The sequence below is a fragment of the Oxyura jamaicensis genome, chromosome 15 (genome assembly GCF_011077185.1).
Source record: "Oxyura jamaicensis isolate SHBP4307 breed ruddy duck chromosome 15, BPBGC_Ojam_1.0, whole genome shotgun sequence".
In the NCBI taxonomy this organism is placed as follows: Eukaryota; Metazoa; Chordata; class Aves; order Anseriformes; family Anatidae; genus Oxyura; species Oxyura jamaicensis.
Window position 1 is genome coordinate 9,999,645 of NC_048907.1, and position 17,588 is coordinate 10,017,232.

The 17,588-nt window shown below is 37.6% G+C and overlaps 1 protein-coding gene and 1 long non-coding RNA gene across 2 annotated transcripts in view; one reads left to right on the forward strand and one right to left on the reverse strand.

The window, feature by feature from the left end:
- The window catches only part of MAPK1 (mitogen-activated protein kinase 1), a 41,777-nt gene extending 31,910 nt beyond the window's left edge, over positions 1-9,867 (forward strand). The window contains exon 9 of the mRNA XM_035340453.1: positions 817-9,867. The gene's annotated coding sequence lies outside the window, so the exon portion shown is untranslated. The remainder of the gene's footprint in view (positions 1-816) is intronic.
- Positions 1-17,588, reverse strand: part of LOC118174809 — a 30,881-nt gene that overhangs the window by 10,837 nt on the left and 2,456 nt on the right. Inside the window, exon 2 of the long non-coding RNA XR_004754780.1 lies at positions 13,115-13,287. This is a non-coding gene — a long non-coding RNA (uncharacterized LOC118174809). The remainder of the gene's footprint in view (positions 1-13,114; positions 13,288-17,588) is intronic.

Below are 17,588 nucleotides of genomic sequence, written 5' to 3' on the forward strand. Positions count from 1 at the left end.
GATCTCTGCTCCTTTCCTCTTTGCCCAGACCACACTTACCTAGGTTGTATTAGAGATTCAGGGATAAAAGGATCACAGATAAAGATATCTGTCAGTGATCCAGTGCTAAGGGAAATTTCTTTGAATGCTATTATGAAAAGTTGATTTGGTTGATATGATGCTGAAATTTAAGTACTTAACTTGATAATGATATGCTGGTAAATTGTACAAATCTGTGGTTAGAATTATTAGATACTCTGTTTCACAGCAGTTTAAGTAGCTGACATAGTGAAAACCGGTCCTTAGCAGTTGGCTTGGACTGCACAGTCACAAGTTTCTTCCTGTGCGCTTCTACTCTCCTCCGCAACCCCACAGTTTATCAGCTAGCTCTGCTCAGTGTGTTGTTTCCTGTCACAGGTTTTGATTGTAGTTTTTGGAATTAAGAAGCAATGTGAAAATAAGCAATTATTCAAATACATAATGAGTTCACCCATTTGGAGAAAGGTAGAAGCATCTTCCTGTTGAATAGCCATGTTTCTATATTTTGTCACTTAGGAGTTTAAAAGGATTTACACAGGGAATGGCCTGTGTTTGGGAGGAGTTATAACCCATGTGGATAACGAAGCTAACATTTTAAATAGCTGGTCTCCTGGCTACTTGCTAAATTAAGGAGTTTCTCAGGGAAAGCTTTTTTAAAAATAATATACATTGGTACTGCTGTCTCTGACTCATGGTAAAACTTAGTGTATAAAAACACAGAAATAGAAAAATATATCTGTTTTGAAAGACAATGTTAAAACTTTCTTCACTTAAATATGTCTCTGCTCTTTTTTGTAGGACAAGGACTTAAAGGACTGGGCATGCTCAAACGTTGCTGTTCCTCTTCCCAGTTCTTTATTGTTGGTCATGTCTTGTGGCCTCTCTCAGCTTATCCACTAACTCCTTTGAGCCATTCAGGAGGGCAGTTCCTGGTAGTTTTGGCTTTTCATGCTTTCAATGAATCTTTTAAGCCTGAAGAATTGTAATTGACACTCCTATGCGTAATGCCCATTGTTGACCTGTTGCAGTACTGTACTGTAAGTGCACCTACTGCTGGCCGTGTTTTAACTGCTTGCTTTCTGGTTTGAAAGATGCAGTGGTTCCTTTCACTCCTGGATCAATATCCAAGAAGATAATTCATTAACCGATAAGAAGTTTACACCATGAACTATGTTTTTCTGACTTTACTGAAGTCGCTGGCATTTTTTTTAGAAAAGCTACTATTCAGGGCACTTTAAGTCAGTGACATCCCAGATTTTTTTTTGCACTTCCTTTTTAAATAGAAATGGTTAGCATCCAGTGGGGTTTATACCATTATGCTATGGATTACAGCATAAGTCGTGTTCATGTTAATCTTGCTTATGCACTTGTTTGGGTGTCCTGTGCTGTACATATAGGTATTCTATACAGCGTAATAGCCACATAGGAACCCATCTTAACTGAGTTCATCTAGGAAACATTTTTCCGTGTATTGACAAAACTTGTACCTTTTCTCCCTGCCTTTTTTAATAGATCATTTAAAGTTTAACCATGTTGGAGGCGTAGTACTTCCAAAGTTCATACCATATAGTAGTGTTTATAAGACTTGTGCAAAGAGAATGAGTGGCAGCTCGCCAACTTATATTTATTCACCGTGTGGTGGAAGATTAGCAAAGAACATAATGGCATGATGACCTACAGGTGAATGCTTTTCGTTGTGGAAGGCATCTGAATGTGGTGGTAAGCGAGAAACCAAAACATGATGTTAATAAACTCAGTCTACATACTGCATACCAATGAAATGCTTCAAATGAGGATTGATAGTTTTACATTTTAATCATTGACATTCAGAATTCTTGCAGAGAGGAACACTGCATCTTTAAATGAGAAAGTCTGAATTTACTTTTGCTCCTACAGCATGTCAGCATCTCAAGTTCATTTCTTGCAACCTACACTATGGTGATTTGTAATCAAGCCTCCATGAGCTCGTGACATGAAGTACTGTTCTGTTGTCAAGTACTATCAAACTTTTCTGATAATGCTGAGTTAGGACAACCAAACAAAGCTAGCACTAAATAATGTTTAAAATTGTATACCTTTTAATGATCTTTTCAAGTATTTGTTACTGAAATTGTATAATGTGGAGTTTACTAGGTGTTATGTTCCAGTGCAGTGCCTCCTTTTCTTTCCCCACTGCTCTCTGTGGTGAGAAATTTGCCTTGTTTAAAATAATTACTGTGCCCTCGCATGACTGTTAAAGCTTTCTGTGCAAAGATGATTGTCTAAGTGCCACATGCCTATGATTGAGAGAAAAAAAAAAAAATCTATTGTTACCTCTGAGTTGTGTTCAACTGAAATGCTATTCAACAAATAACTTAGGAAAAATAGTTCTATTTTTAGCTTTTCATATCTCTGCTGTCTTTTTCTCATTTTATTTTGGCAGCAGTGAAGAATGGATTGTATAGACTGCTTGCTAATATGAACAAAATGCACTTGTAATTCCTGGAAATAAATTTAAATCTTATATCTTCACATTAACATAAAGAATTAGTTTTTGGTTTCCTCTTGGGTAATGTGTTTGAATGGAAATCAGGTTCAATTGCTACTGTAGTATACAAGGATGCTTGCTGGTTAATAACTCCAGGCTTCCTCATACCACTTAAGTCTGTTTTTCAAAGAAAAGAAAGCCATTAACTTAGATTTCAATAGATAAGGGTGCTTACAAGATTCCATTTCAAAATTTTCCTTTTCTTATAGTTTGAGTGTTAGTCTACCAAAACTAATTTTTAATAAGCAAGGGTTCATTTTAAAGGGCATTTTTGATTAGGAAGTTCCTATGGTACATAAATCTCTGTTGCGTGGAACGTATTAGGAACATTATCAGGACACTGCACAAGTGATCATTGAATTGTGGTATGGAACCTATGCTAAAAACATTTCTGTAGAAGAAATATGCACTTGACTGTTGATACTAGTGTAGAAATTTCTTTTGACATTTCTACACATCTTTACCAAAATGCTTTCCTCACTTGGTTTGGAGAAGCTGAAATATTTCTAGAATCTCTGCTACTTGTACCATCATCATTACTACAGGAATCATGGTTGGAAAGATGACTGTTACTGAAATTAGTTTGTAACACCTCAGTTTTACTTTGTTAAGGAAGAATTTTGGCAGCTCGTTTCATCCTTCTTTGCCAGTTATTTTTTAATACTTCCTTTAATTTTGGATTTTTGGGGAGCTGGAGACTTACCTTTGCAATCTGTCTCTTGGGATGAGAAGCCAAGGGTTTGCTTTACCTAACATCTGGTGCTTTCAGGCTTTCTTCCTTAGCTATCCTGCTGAATCAAATTGGCATCCATCAGTATCAGTAACTGCATTCATCTATCTTCTACTGAATTCAGTACGCATTGTTAAGAATTTGTTAAAGCGTCAAGTGCAGAAGTGTAATTTTTTTTTGTTGGATTTTGAAAACAGTTTAAAAGAAGGTGCCTATAACACTGTTAGGTCAGCTATTTCATTACTTTATGTTGATTTTTTTTTTCCTTTATCTACTTTTTGTGTTTTTAGAGCAGAGAACCGAAACTCGTAATTGAAGTAACATGTATTTCATGGTAAAGATGTTTTGGGAATAAAGAATGTAAACAGTTGATTGTCGAAACATTCCAACTTTATAGCTGAAGAAAAATATGCAAACATGAACTTCTTCTGGATGCTTTGGCAAAGAAGCATCTTATTCTGCTATCCTGACTGTCACCAGAATCTTCCACATCAATATTACGTATATATATAGTCTGAAGTGTACAACACACTACATGGGCCGAGCGGTGTGGTGCACTATGAGCTTTCAGGAGTAGCAGGTGGTGACATAACTCAGCAGTGGCCAAATGAAACCCAAGGAGTTTAGCATGGTTTTCCTTACAGAATGGGAGAAAAAGAAAAACCTGTTGTTGCTGCCCACTGTAATACGTTGTTATATTTATACCATGTCGAAGTTGTTTGCTGAGCAACTGTACTATAGATTTAAACTTTATTAATATATATTTGCTTATGTTAGTGTAGTTTATATAGTCCTTGGTTATTGATAAATTTATTGTGTTGTTACAGCACAGTGATATGGTATAAATATAGGTCTATACATACACACGATATACTCATGAATTTGGTCCCTTGCATAGTACTTTTATATTTGTACAGCAATGTCTTCGAGTAATCCCGGATTTTAGGGGAAGTATTTTTGTAAATGCAGTGGTTTAAACAGAAAATCCAAACAATCCTTTTACTAAGTTTTAAATTCATTTGTGGTTCAAAATGGTTTAGTTAACAATTGAAATCAAGACACTAAATTAGTGAAAAGTGCACATTAGTAAAGTGAAGCTTACTATGTTTTTTTTGTAGCATGTGCTGTGATCAAACTAAGTGAAACATTGGAGGAAATGTAAAAGTTGGACTACCTTTGTAAATCTAGAACAAATTTCTAAAGGTTGCAGCTGGATTACTTACTATTGTTGCCTTTTCTTGTGTTGTATCAGTGTAGAGCACTCAAATACTCAAACTGCTTTGTCTTTGCTTTGTACTGTTGGTGCCTTCTTAGTCATGTACCCCACAAGTCATGCATAGCTAATTTAGTTAATGGTAAGTTTAAAATTTAAGAAAAAGGCAAAGGAAGATTTTATATAAAAAACTAAAAAAATCATTTTCTGTATGTTCTTATTCATTGTAACAATTAAACGTTTATATTGTGACAGATTTGTGATTTGGTTAATCTGTATAGATCAATTGTAAGTAGCAAAGGTTTATATTTCGTCTTATTCTTTTAATGTTGTAAACGTTTGTGATTTTCTTTTTTAAATCAGGTAACTTAATGTTCTGTTTTGTTTTTGGCATCTGAAACTTGTAAAAACAAATGCAAAGAAAATCATTAAATTGTGTCCCTGTATTACCAAATCAGCATAGTACTGTGCATATATAAAAAAAAGACTGGAATTTTGCTTTAAAATGAGCTGTTTTATAAATCATACGCTGTGTATTACATTAGCATGTCTAAAAAATGACTGTCACTTGAACAATGTAGTAGCAAGTAGCCTACATGAACATTTTAAAATACACAAGTGTGTTTGTTTTAGTGTATGACTATGCCAGCTTGAAGTTAAATTAGGGAAGCCATCCAAAAAATTACAGGTAAAGTTTACAGACAGGCAGAAGCGCTGTATCTTTGTAGCAAGAAAGTTTTGAAAGCCATTGGTATTTTGAACTATTGAGCACAGATTATTCCAACTCTCTTGATACTAATGTAGCTATAGCCCATTTCCCAGGAAATCTTGAAAAGAATTATTTGAGCAATCCTTAAAGACCAAATGTTTTCATTTTGCTATGAAAAAGGTTCTTCTCGGGCCAAGGTTTGAAACATTCTGTGATGTCTGGGAGCAGTGCACTGGTACATCGCTGTACTGGGCTTTATATGGTTTTTATTTTTATATTTTTAAGCCTAAAATCAAGATGTGCTAAAGAACTGAGCTCTTAAAAGATGTTATTGGATGATGGCAGCAAAAACTTCTGTAATTAATATGAAAACAGAAAAATGTGACCTGAAACTAACAAGTGTTTGTCAGTAACTGACAGGTCTGTGACAACTCTAAAAACTGGCTCCTTAAAATTCATCTCTGTCCCCTCTCTGGCTTTCACAACGGCGAATGCATTTTCTTCCAGAATATTACAGAATTTAATTTGGCTATAGATAGGGTTATGCATGTTCATTTTCACTGACTGTAGCTGCCTTTGTCTTTTTGTTCCTGCTAGCAGTACATTGCATTGCAACATACGTATTTCCGTGAGTTACTTCAAGGTATAACAAAAGTGCAGCTTGTCACAGTGGAGGTTTTGACAAGCTGCTGATTGACTTCGCGCTCTTGTAATGCTTGTTTAAGTGGGGCTGGTTAAAATACGCCTATCTTCTGTGTTCCACCGGAATCAGACATTGATCCTTTGATCCTTTCTATCTGAGAGCTTGAAGTGTAATGGGCAATCTTAAACTCCTGGAGTCAAAGACTGTATAGATGGGTGCTCAGGTCTGTTTGTGTGGGCTGGGATGTTGTGGTTAGAGCGCCCAGGAAGCTGAACCCCCAGAGCTTGGGGGAGATGGTACACTCAAATACAAAGGCTTGTGAGGAACTGCTTTCGAGTATAAGCCATGTCTCTGATGCCAGTACTTTCTCTGCAGACCAAAGATGCGTGCTTCCTTGTTCTGTACATTTTCTTTTGCTATTCCTGCTACTAATTTGCATATACGTAACACTTGACAAGTTTAAAAAATAAAAGCGTAGAAGAGTTAAAAACTTCATAGCATCAATACGTGCCATGTCTGTTGATGGTTATCTTACTCTCACACATGAAATGCGTCAGCTTCAGAAGAGTAATGCAGCTTGAACTCTGGTTTCTGAGAAGGCTTTGGTTACCCTGCAAAACAATGTTCTCTCACTTGTACAAGTGCAAGAGGTGACCAGTGTTCAAATGTGGCTCTGCTCATGCTGTGTTCATGTGAATGCTAATCTTGGAAGTTAGATATGAGAAATGTTCTGTAAACCCTTTATCTTTCCATTTTATGAATTACTCACACAACTTCAGGTATCTTTCACAACTCTTTCAGAACTTTGTCAATTTTTTCATTTTTTCAGTATGTCTTACTATTTTGACCAATTTACTTTTCTCTGTCATCTTAATTCGAAGTGAAGCTAAATTCTCAATTTTTCCAAAAATCTTTGGGATTTGTGAGGTTCTGGTGATAAATAACAGCTTACTGATTGTATTAATTAAACTGATGTAAAACCACTGAGGAGGTAAGCATAAAAATTAAAATTGGAAGGTCTCCTGAGATTCTTCCTGTTGAAAGCATAGCATGTGATCTGGTAACTGTGTTGATTTCTGGGAAGGCAATATAAAAACATACAAGGAACAGAAAGGGACAATACATTTATGTAAGATGTGATGTGAAACCCCATTCCACTGGGTTTCTTTGTTGCTGTTGGGAACTTAAGCCTGAGATTCAACAGACCCTGGTTCAAATTCTTCCCTTTTTGACTCCAAATCTTTTTTTAATGCCTTGTGAGTACTGGAAACTCCTTGCTACTTTTCTAAAATTGCCTCTCATCTTCCTCGCAACACACACACACTTACAAGTAGCTTATGTTTGCGCAGGAAAGGTGGTCAAATGATTTTTTTTTTTTCTGATTCTGCGGAAAGGAGCAAGAAATACCTTGCCAGCATGTTGGGTTTCCAGTATTTTCTCATCTAAAAATATTGAGTTAAATACTCTTGTTTATCTTGTGAGTCTTCCTTTGCATTTGTATGACACAACTGTATTAGCTTGTCAACTGAAGTACTACTACTCTATGTCTCCTTCCATTGCTGCTTGGACTGAGCTGACCTTTAATCTTGCTGAGTTATTACTGTCTTCCAGCAATGCTTCTCTTCCTCAGGGTTTATAGGCTTCATGATGGCATTTTTTTCCCAGGTCCTTTAACTGCTACAACTTCAGTTCTTTTCTTTCTTTTGCTGGCTGTAGCTCACGTACAGTCTCCAATTTTTTTATTATTTTTTTTATTTTTATTTTTAAACCGGAGCCCCAGACCCAGCTGTGCTTCATGGAGCTGGGCCCTGGGTACCAGCAGCTGACTTACGGCCTGTTGGTTACACTCCAACCACTGGCTTTAGGGAGGAAACGTGCACAGGACAATGCAGCTCCCCTCCTGCGGTCACTGTAGTGCCTGGGGTAGCACCAGCGAAGTTGCACAGTACAGTGATCTCTTAATTCCACCTTACAATTTTAATGCCAACCTTGAACACGCAACCCAGAAATAACAACGGAAAACTGTTTAAAACTGTTCTAGTCTCTCTAGCTATGATGCATTCTTTCACGCTTCTAAAAACTATTTCAAAATTTCTAGGAAAAAATAGTAAAACCCAAAGCTGTAAGAGAATAGCATACTTAAAATATATATAATGCTATTACTGAAAATGACTTAAGATGCTTTTGTTCTTATGTCTAAAACTAAATGGCTTCTGAAGATGTTTTTCTGCCTTAAAACTGCAAATGCAAAAATGCTGAATATTCAGAATTTTGGTTTGAGATTTACTGAATTGATTATATCACAAGTGAGTGGAACAATTCAGGGGAAGGTTTTTTAGTCAAGCCTTTCTCCTAGTTCACCTTTAATTTCAATAGCTATCACTTGAGAGAAAATTTAGGCTAAAAAACCTTTCTATATTCCTGGAAGTGTTAAAACTCACAGGTATTCTAGCTTGTAGTTGAGACATCTTAGACTCAAGTTCTAAACAGTTTGTTTTTTTTTTAATGTTCTGTTCTTTTAAAAAGCTCTGCTAGTTCTTGTACATGTATATACTTTTGCAGGCTCATTGAATAGTTAGGCCACACCAATGTGGAGGGAACAGACTTTTGCAGGCCAGTTTACACACTCAAAAGTACTTACCTGATCATTGTTGGTGTCACTAGCTGTATTTGTTTGCTCTCATGCAGTGTGTATGCAGCCTTTGAGAGAAAGGTGGGGATTAAGGAAAAAACAGACTGGTCATTTCTTAAGTATTCTTTTGTAGTTAAGCTTATAAATTAAGCTTGTTTTTGAGGGTGGTTTGGTATGCTGGGAGAACTGTATTAAGCTGTTTTTGCAGCTGACTTGATGACATTTCTCTAACTATAATATGCTGTTATTCCAGCATGGCAAAGGTCTGTAATTCATGTGTGCCCAACGTAATCACTGGTTTTCTTCTTGTGACAATAAATGGCATTGTACCAAAAGTAATACATCCTGTGTGTAGTTAGTAGTGGAAATAATTACTGTGCAGGTTTTATTTTCACTGTTTTTCCAGCAGTTGCCACTAGCATGGATTTTGTGCATTGACAGTTGCTCCAGGCTATTAAAGATGGTTGGTTTGTTTTGTGTGTGTGTGTTTTGCTTTTTTTGTGTGTGTGTCTGTGTGTGGAGGGGGGAGAGGCAGGGCAGGGAGCATCCTGAATAATATGTTTGCTTTCTGTAAGTTGCTGCTGTACTTTGAAGCAGAAAAGGGTTGCATCTGATGCTGCAATAAAGTTGTTTTCTTCTGAGTCTTATCATCAGAATACATCTAGAACTAGAGAGTTTCTTCAGAAATGCTCCTCCACGTTTTTCCTCTTGAGAAAGGCCCAGGCTCAACACCAGCATCATTAGAGCCAAGGATTATAAGACAGCAGAAGGGCTTTTTTCTCTGCTTGATTTTGGGATTCTGCTAAGCTACACTAAGCCTTATTAGATCATGGCACTGTAAAAAGACTTCTGGAATGCTGCAACTGGTTTTGCTCACCACCTACTTAACTCCAGACCAGATGAGAACACACAGGCAATATGCAATGCATGGGAACTCTCTAGTCTTAAGTTCTGTCCCTCCTGACCTCTCAGTAGCAATTCTGCACTACTGGCTCTGCAAGTAAATCTGCTCTGAATAACTTTCCTTTAAAAGAGGGAAGCTTTTCCTTTCTGGGTGCTCAAAAGGACAAGGTATTAAGATAGTTATCTCCCCACCACTTGCATCTGACTACTAGTGTATAGTACTCATCATACCGAAGTATCACTTTACAAGAAAGAAAGAAAGAAATAACGGGTGCATTCTTTTCAACGTGTATATTCCTCCTTGCTTTCAGAGTCTGTAGAAAAATACCTACTTTTGGTTATAACTGAATAGCTTTTCTGCATTGTGTGCGCACTTTTCTCCGCTGTCTCCTACTCTTTAGATGTGACTTATTTTACTGCTAATGGTGTTACAAAAACTGTAGTACTACAGGTGTCATATGGTAACTTGTAAATAAAATTACTGTAAACACATGGTCAAGTTATTTGTGGTGCTACTCTGTAAATGTGTGACATTACCTTAGCTCTAAATCTTAACTGCACTTTCCTGAAGGACCTGTACGTTGCACTTAAAGCAGTCTGGTCCTAGTAACAAGTTCCAGGAAACTATAGCATGACAGCAATTATTTCTACACAGTAACTTTGCAACATAATTTTCTAGAAGACAGTGAATCAACACTTATGTCAAACTGATTGCCAGTGGAGCAATAATACATTTTATGTAAATATCTCTAATAATCCACAAAGCAAGTTGGAAACAACGTTATTTATGTTTGGAAGCTGATTAGAAACTTGCTGTTGTAGGATTTTGTCCCTGGAGCTTTTCAGCTCCAGCAAAGGACTCTTCCTATCCAATTGAGAGGCAGGTAGAAAAAGTGGTAGAGTTGTTCATGGTTGGTATGCAGCAGTCAGAAATAGAGCACCAAGTGCTGGGTGGCTGGCTCCAGAGGTGTGCAGGAAGGAGGAAAGGTATGGCAGGCACTGCCAGGAGCCGATGGGGATGTGTTTATGAACAATATTCCCTTCTAGAAAACAGTCCTGAGGCTATCTAATCAGCAGTCAGATGCTAAGTGTTTCCAAGCAATTTGCCTTTGTGTATGCATGTGTTGTGGATGGCCTGTCCTTGGCTGGTATGGCAGCAGATAATATTTAAGGATTTTTGTGCCATTTCTCTGGGGGATGGATGCATCCCTTAGTCAATCCTACAGCATGCTTTAAGAAAATATTAAAATGGCTGAATTTCCTGGAGTGTTGCAAAGTTGTGAGATTTGCCATTCCCAAATACCTGAAGCTGCAGTCAGGTGTCTTTTACGTATGCAGGTAAAAAGTATCTTTCTAATCCTTACCAGGGAAATAGGCCTTTTAGAAAGGTATCCCTGAGTTGGATGGGGAAGCAAAGGAATCAGCTGGTTGAAATAGACAGTCCTTAAAGCTGTTCCTTCCATCACAGTATCTCTATGGAATCATCTGCAGTTTTCTCTTCCATTTCCTTATTGCTTCATCCTTTTTTTTTTTTTTTTTCCCATTTTTTTTCCTGTCAGTGCAGACTGAATGCTGTTTCTTTGTGAGTGATTAGATTTTTCTCCCTCTATCACTATTTGCATTCACCTGGAAGCAATATTTGGTCCAGCTTTGATTTTTGTAATCAATTATTATTATTATTATTTTCCTCTGAGGACAGTCAATAGCTGATTTTCTTGTAAAGTGATGCTTCCTTGTGAGATAGTACTAAAAGCCTTGGCTAGTACCTTTGGCTATGCTGGTTTTGTTTTGTAAAATGGACTTGACAGAGATATATCAAGAAGGGTTTTGCCTTTTGTATTGTGGTGATTGTCACTGAGTATATTAATTTGAAAAAAAAAATGTTTTTAGAAAACTTAGAGTTTAGCAAATGTTTGGTGCATTCATTTTGAAAAAAATAATTGTCCTAATGATCTGCAGTTCAAGCACAGTTATTTGAAGGAATGGGCAACAGAGCTCCAGTGACAATCATGCAGCACTTGCACAGCATGTAGTTTGGAGTTGTTTTGAAACTGCTCAGGAGAGGAAAAGCAGAAAAGAGTTGCAGCTCTGGTGAGCCAAAAAATCCGATGTGATGCTGTCTGATACTGTTAGCTATATTCAGAATTTAAATGGCACTAAGCATATGAGCAAAGAACAAGTAATTTCAAGATGTGGACATCCAATACTTTGGGCCAGACTTAAGACATTGCCAGCCATATTCTGTTGAAAGTGATTGTATTAATGCATTTATTTTAGACTATAGCTTCTCTTCATGCTTTTATTAAGTAATTAAGAAAATTGCTTTCCATTCACATCAATCATTTAAAGTCAAGAGAAAGAAACAACCTTTCAGTGTTGCTCATGACTTTGAATGACTGGATATGTCAACGTTCCTGCTCCTCAGCTTTCAACCGCTCTTGTAATTCTTCACCTTATTCTTCCTCTAAAAGTGCTTCTCTGCAGCTGTGGTATACAGTCCTTGAGAGCCTGATTCTTTTCAAGGGATTTAGATGAATTAAGAGGCAAATACTTACCATGTGGAAACATTTCTCTGGAAACTGTTCCACTTAAGATGGATCAAACTGTTTCTCAAAGCAGGAGCTGTGACACTGTAGTTTGTGGCCTTTTACCTTAAGGGGCAATTGAGCCTATTTACAGCAAGCATATCAAACTAAATGTTTAGTTCAGAGAATAAACATGCTCAAAATAAATGCAGTACTTCTCAGAATAAAATATCATGCCCATGATAGCTATTGAATGGAATCTCTGACACAAAAAGCAACCAAACTACAAACAAACAGGTACTAGAAAACAAAAATGTCTCAGGAGTAATCCTCTTGAGTGAATGAAATCCTTGTGTGTAACAGTTTGTCTGAAGGTGCTGATTATAACCCAAGTGTTTTTTGTGGGTAGAGGTGGGCAGCAACAATGAAGCTTGTGGCATTTCTTGTATAAACATTGCTATCCGCAAATTGCCACACACCTCCTCAAACAAAGATAGCAATTAATTAACCAAGAGAGGCTATTTCAGCTCTTAAATTGCTTATTCCAGATATTCGAGTATTGTTGTGGCATTCATTTGCACTGAGAACGGATTCATGATGACATTTTTGTGTTAAAGCACTGAAATTTTCCATGTGTATATATATTTTTTTTACTTAAATGTATGAATCACTTGAATACCTAGTCATTTTCATTGTAGAAAATAAATAAAAAAGGAAATAAAAGACCACATTTCAGTGGTCCTACATTGCTATTGCCTGCTAACTGTAATTGACTTTGGAGGAGGGGAAACCTTATTTGCTTTTCTCTTCAAGTGCACACTTCTGTGCCCTGGATTATTTTTAGAATAAAATAAACTTCAAGTAAACTAGTAATAATGACAAAATCACTGTCTGGTTTGTTCAGGAATAATAAGTACATTTGTGTATCCTTTGCAGCTACTTGTGTAGTGAGGAGCCTAGCTAATACCTAAAAAGCCTGAAGAAAATGGATACGTAAACCCAGCTTGTACTCTCCTACAAACACAATCCCCATATTGTACTTGCAAATATACCACAGGCTGGCAGCTTCCAGGGATTGGTAGTCAGCAGACATCATGATGCTACTGAGTGGTTTTTCTGATGTCATGGGGTTTTATTAGGTCAGTCCAAAAGTTTGACCACCCCAGTGCCCTGTCTCTCTCAGCAAGTAAGAGGTGCTGCCAGAGGTGTTTTACCTGGTGTGCCCTTCCAGAGATTTACTTTTTTCAATTTGTCGTCTCTTTAATCTGTTGTTTTTCTTCAGTCCATTCTGTTGGGAAGGATTAAACATTGTCCTAGAATTGGATTCATGCCTGGCCTTAGCTGAAGAATGGGTACTCCAAAGGGGACATGGGCCAGCAGTGGGTGCCTAGCGAGAATGTAAGAACAAGGCGAGCATATTTTGCCAGAATGCTTTCTTGGACTGCAGAGTTTATGGCTCAGAGATGTTTTTCTATTTCATAGGTCTAGTGAACTGTCTACTTAGAATTTTACTTGTACTTCTTATGGCTTAGCCAGTAATTATTTCAAGATCTTTTTGTAATTATTTGCAGTTATATGATAGCTTTTGTCAAATGTACGTCAAGCTAACGCAGATGATCATTGAAAAAATCAGGTTGGAAGGAACTCCTGGTCATCTGGTCCAACCCCTGATGACCACAGTGAAGATGTGGTGACCTGGCCTACCTCTGGACTGCACAAGGCTGAAGACGACCTACTCAAAAAGAGGAGAATTATGTAGATCTTTAGTTCTTACTTGCTTGTGTCTTACACTGCTGATTTTTGCAGGTCTTAAGAAATACAGCAGCTGTTAGAGTCAGAGACTTGGGCATGTAATTTACCATTTCACTTTTATTTTTACCCATACTCCAGTCATGTTCACCTGTATGCTATACAGGGTGTTGCTCCTCACAGCATTCTTTTTCTGTTTTGACTGGAAGACAGCGTTAGCAAAGAATGTCATTTATGTTTGCACAGAGCCTTCAGCTACTGTGGAGATGCAAACAATAAGTCCCTCTGTGCTGTACAGGCTGCCCTTCCTGGCACCATCAAGGATGTTTCTGGCTGGAGCACACAGGAGAAGGGTGCACCATCATAGTTTGTGCTGTTCCTACTCTCGAGCTAGGATATCATTCTTCTTGGGCTACCCATTTGCACTTTTCAAGCACTGGGCTTTACACATAGGCACAATCTATATTCTAGAAATTATAAGCCATTTCATGTAACGTTCATTATTTGCTTTGTCTGTAACAGGGCTATAAAGTATCCAGAGAGCAAAAAAAAAAAAAAAAAAAAAAAAAAGGAGATAAAATTGCCCTAGAAAAGACATAATAATACGTTTTATTCAGCCTCCCACTAGAAGCCTTGTCTCCATGAAAACCCTAATAAAAGTTGTTAAAGGAAAAGCATAACTAAAGCTTAGACCTACGTACTTCAAAGCTCTCCTGTATATTCGAGTAATTGTAGAACTGTTGGACCTGTAATTGTGCCATCTGCTGGTGGAAAGCAGCCACGAATATCATTTTTATAAATAACCTTGCTGAACGAGTGTTAAACATGACTATTAAATAGCAAAATGATGATAATACCTAGGGTGTTCTGAAAAAATATTGTATAAATTCTCTAGAACTGTATCTCCAATGGTTATCAAAGTCTAACCTAGCAACTGTTTAGGGTTCTGTTCACTTCAAAACTGTGAGTGAATGATTTTTTTTAATTATTTTTTTATTATTTTTTTTTTTTTAAAAGCAGGCAGAGTCATAATGTGTGTGCTGTATGGCTGGACAAGGTAGTAAATATGAGGATTAAAATAAAATTGTGTTGGACGGGGACTGATTTGATCATATCCCTCTCCCCCCTCCCCCCCCCCCTTTTTTTTCTAGTTCCTGGTATAGGTCTAAGCAATTCCAACCACCTACGAATAAAGCATAACACCCTGTTAGGGAATGAGGCACAGGAAAATGGTGAAACATTGGGTACTTTCTTAATATAAATATTAATGAATAATATTATGCTAGTTATGACTGTCAAACTTTGTACAATCTGTTCTTCGTGTCTCCTTACCTTTCCACCCCTTTTCATATGTACTGACATAAGTATCAAAAGAGTAATTCAGGATAAAGGATAGCCATTTTTTTGGAACTGAGAGAAAACAGGATTGGAGCTTGATTATATGAAAAATTACTAAACTGTTGTGGTTTAAAATCCCTGTTTACATGTGAGTTGGTCTCTCTCTTGTAATTATATCCAAGAAATTACAAAATCTTATTTGTAGTCATGGAAAAGCATCTTGCAGGAAGTTGCCTGACACTAATATTCAGGGTATCTTGTTGGTTCTAACAGTGATTCTGAAGGCTTTGCAATGTTGTTTTTTCACTGCTTTGCACCCTCCTCAAAAAGGTACTCCACCTACTGTATAATTCTCTGAGCTGACAAAAAAGTAGATACCATGTTTGTGATTAAATGTGAGTTTCATTGACTTGTGCTTGTGTGCTCCTGCCCGAGCAGCAGGTTTGGTCCTGTCTTGTGCCTCACTGAGCCATACAGAAGTCTTGAGTGACTTTTTTTTAGAGCCTAAAGATTTGAGGTTCCCCAGAAATGAGGCACTGGAATGTGAGTGTTTTTTAATTTCTTGCAAAAAGGCTGGCTGAACAGTGATTTGATGAGGATACTTGGGAGCACAACAGCAAAATCCAGGATGCAAAATGGATTTCAGTAATGAACACCAGAGTATCAACATCTCCAAAACTTATGTACCAATGCAGATAGCATTGCAATATTTGCATTTCAACCCTGTATTACCAGCCAACCTCCTCCTACCCTGGCACACCGCAGAACATGAAGCAGCAGCATTCCCTCTGGTTTTATTTTAAGGAATTGTTATTGCATGCTATGACATATGCCTGGCAGCTTTCATGTTTAGTGCTGGTCGCTACTGTCTCAAGCAGATGTAAGATAGCCTTTTATAGTTTCCTCCCACCCTTGTTCCAGTCATTCAAAACACAAGCAATGCTGTGGCTTTAAAGGTTAGAGCCCCCTTTGCTACAGGCAGGTCTCCCCCTTCCTGTCCTGTCCCCTTCGCTGTGCTGCCTCGCTATGCCAGAAGCTGAACCGGTGACTGTGCCAGGCTCAGAAAACATTTTGACAAATGTGTAGCTACCAGAGCAGAACAAAATAAGTATTCAGTAGCTGTGTGGCACAGTACATAGCACAGTGTGTACTGTGTGCATAGTGCCTTCTGACCAAGCAACACACTTATTTAATGCAAATATTTTTTCTTGGTACAACATCTTGCAAGGATTTCTTCATATAAAACTGTACTGCAGCTGTAAGCAAATTTGATTTATGGAATGGGTATGAAGTACAGCAGAAGGAGTGAGACTTCAATGCTATTAACTCACTATGTGCCAGCCTTGCCAACTTGCATTTATTTTCAGATTTTTGAGCACGTCTATGGGAACATAAATGGAAATCTAGATATGGAATGTGCTCTAGCCTGACACATATTGAAAGGTAAGGCTGCTATGTTATTCACCTATGGATATTGTGGATACTCTACATGACTTCTCAAGAGATTCTCCTTGCCAGGAATAATTTGCTGGGACCTGCGACTCCTTGGAAACAGGGACTTGCTTTGTTTCCACGTCATATGGATCACGGATACATCTCTGATATTAAGATGGCCAAAATACATGCACAGCTAGCCCCATCCTGTCAAATACCTAGCAACTAACTGACTGGACCAGTTTCTGGAAACATAATTTGCGTGCTCTCGATTCAGCAATCTTGCATCTCTGGCAATATTTTTAAACAGAGGTGAATGCATTTTCTCAGTTTCTCATGTGATCCTTAGAAGCTCTGTCCAATAATATACAAGGTGATACATAACAGAACAGCAAATCCAGCATACCCTGTCTGGTCACTGCCTTCCTGCTGCCAATGTTGAAGTGCCAAAAGTGAATTACTCACTGAAGAAAACATGTAGTTGTTCTATCCATTAAAATATGACCTTGTATACCTGAGTTATGAACAAGGGACTACGATGTGGTCAGTGAGTTCAGATGTTGGCTACCTTCTGTAATTTCTGCTGTCTTTTTCCTTTTCTATGCCAAGTTCATGGTTTGGGTGGTCAAGCAGTCAAATCAGGGCAGTTACTGAACATACTTATTCAGGTTCAGGGATGGCAAGATAAGCTCTACAGGCAAGAGACTGATTGAAAAGTATCTGCTTTTTCTTCTGTACAAATGCTATTTAATGACAACCACACTAAAAATATTTGCATTGGAGAAGCAAAAAAAATGCTGCCAAAATAAACAACGGTAGATCTGTGGTTATGTTTTGGCAGAAAGTCTAGGCAGTTCTTAAAGCTTAGCTGCAGATTATTTCACTGGCCACACCAAGTTCAATACTGAATAGCAATATTACTGCAGGTTGGGGTTCAAAAGTGCTGACAGATATTTGCTCTCACTATGCCTTACTGAAGCTTCTGTAACGAGGATGTAATCAAATACTGTGATTGACAGCGTTGTATGGGAAAATAGGCAATGCTTGCATGCACTGATCTTGTCTTGAACTAGTCTCCCTATTTCTCTGTTATCAGAAATATTCAACCCATTTGTTCTAAAAGTTATAAAGGAAGTTCACATATTTATCTATCGATAATTATGTAAG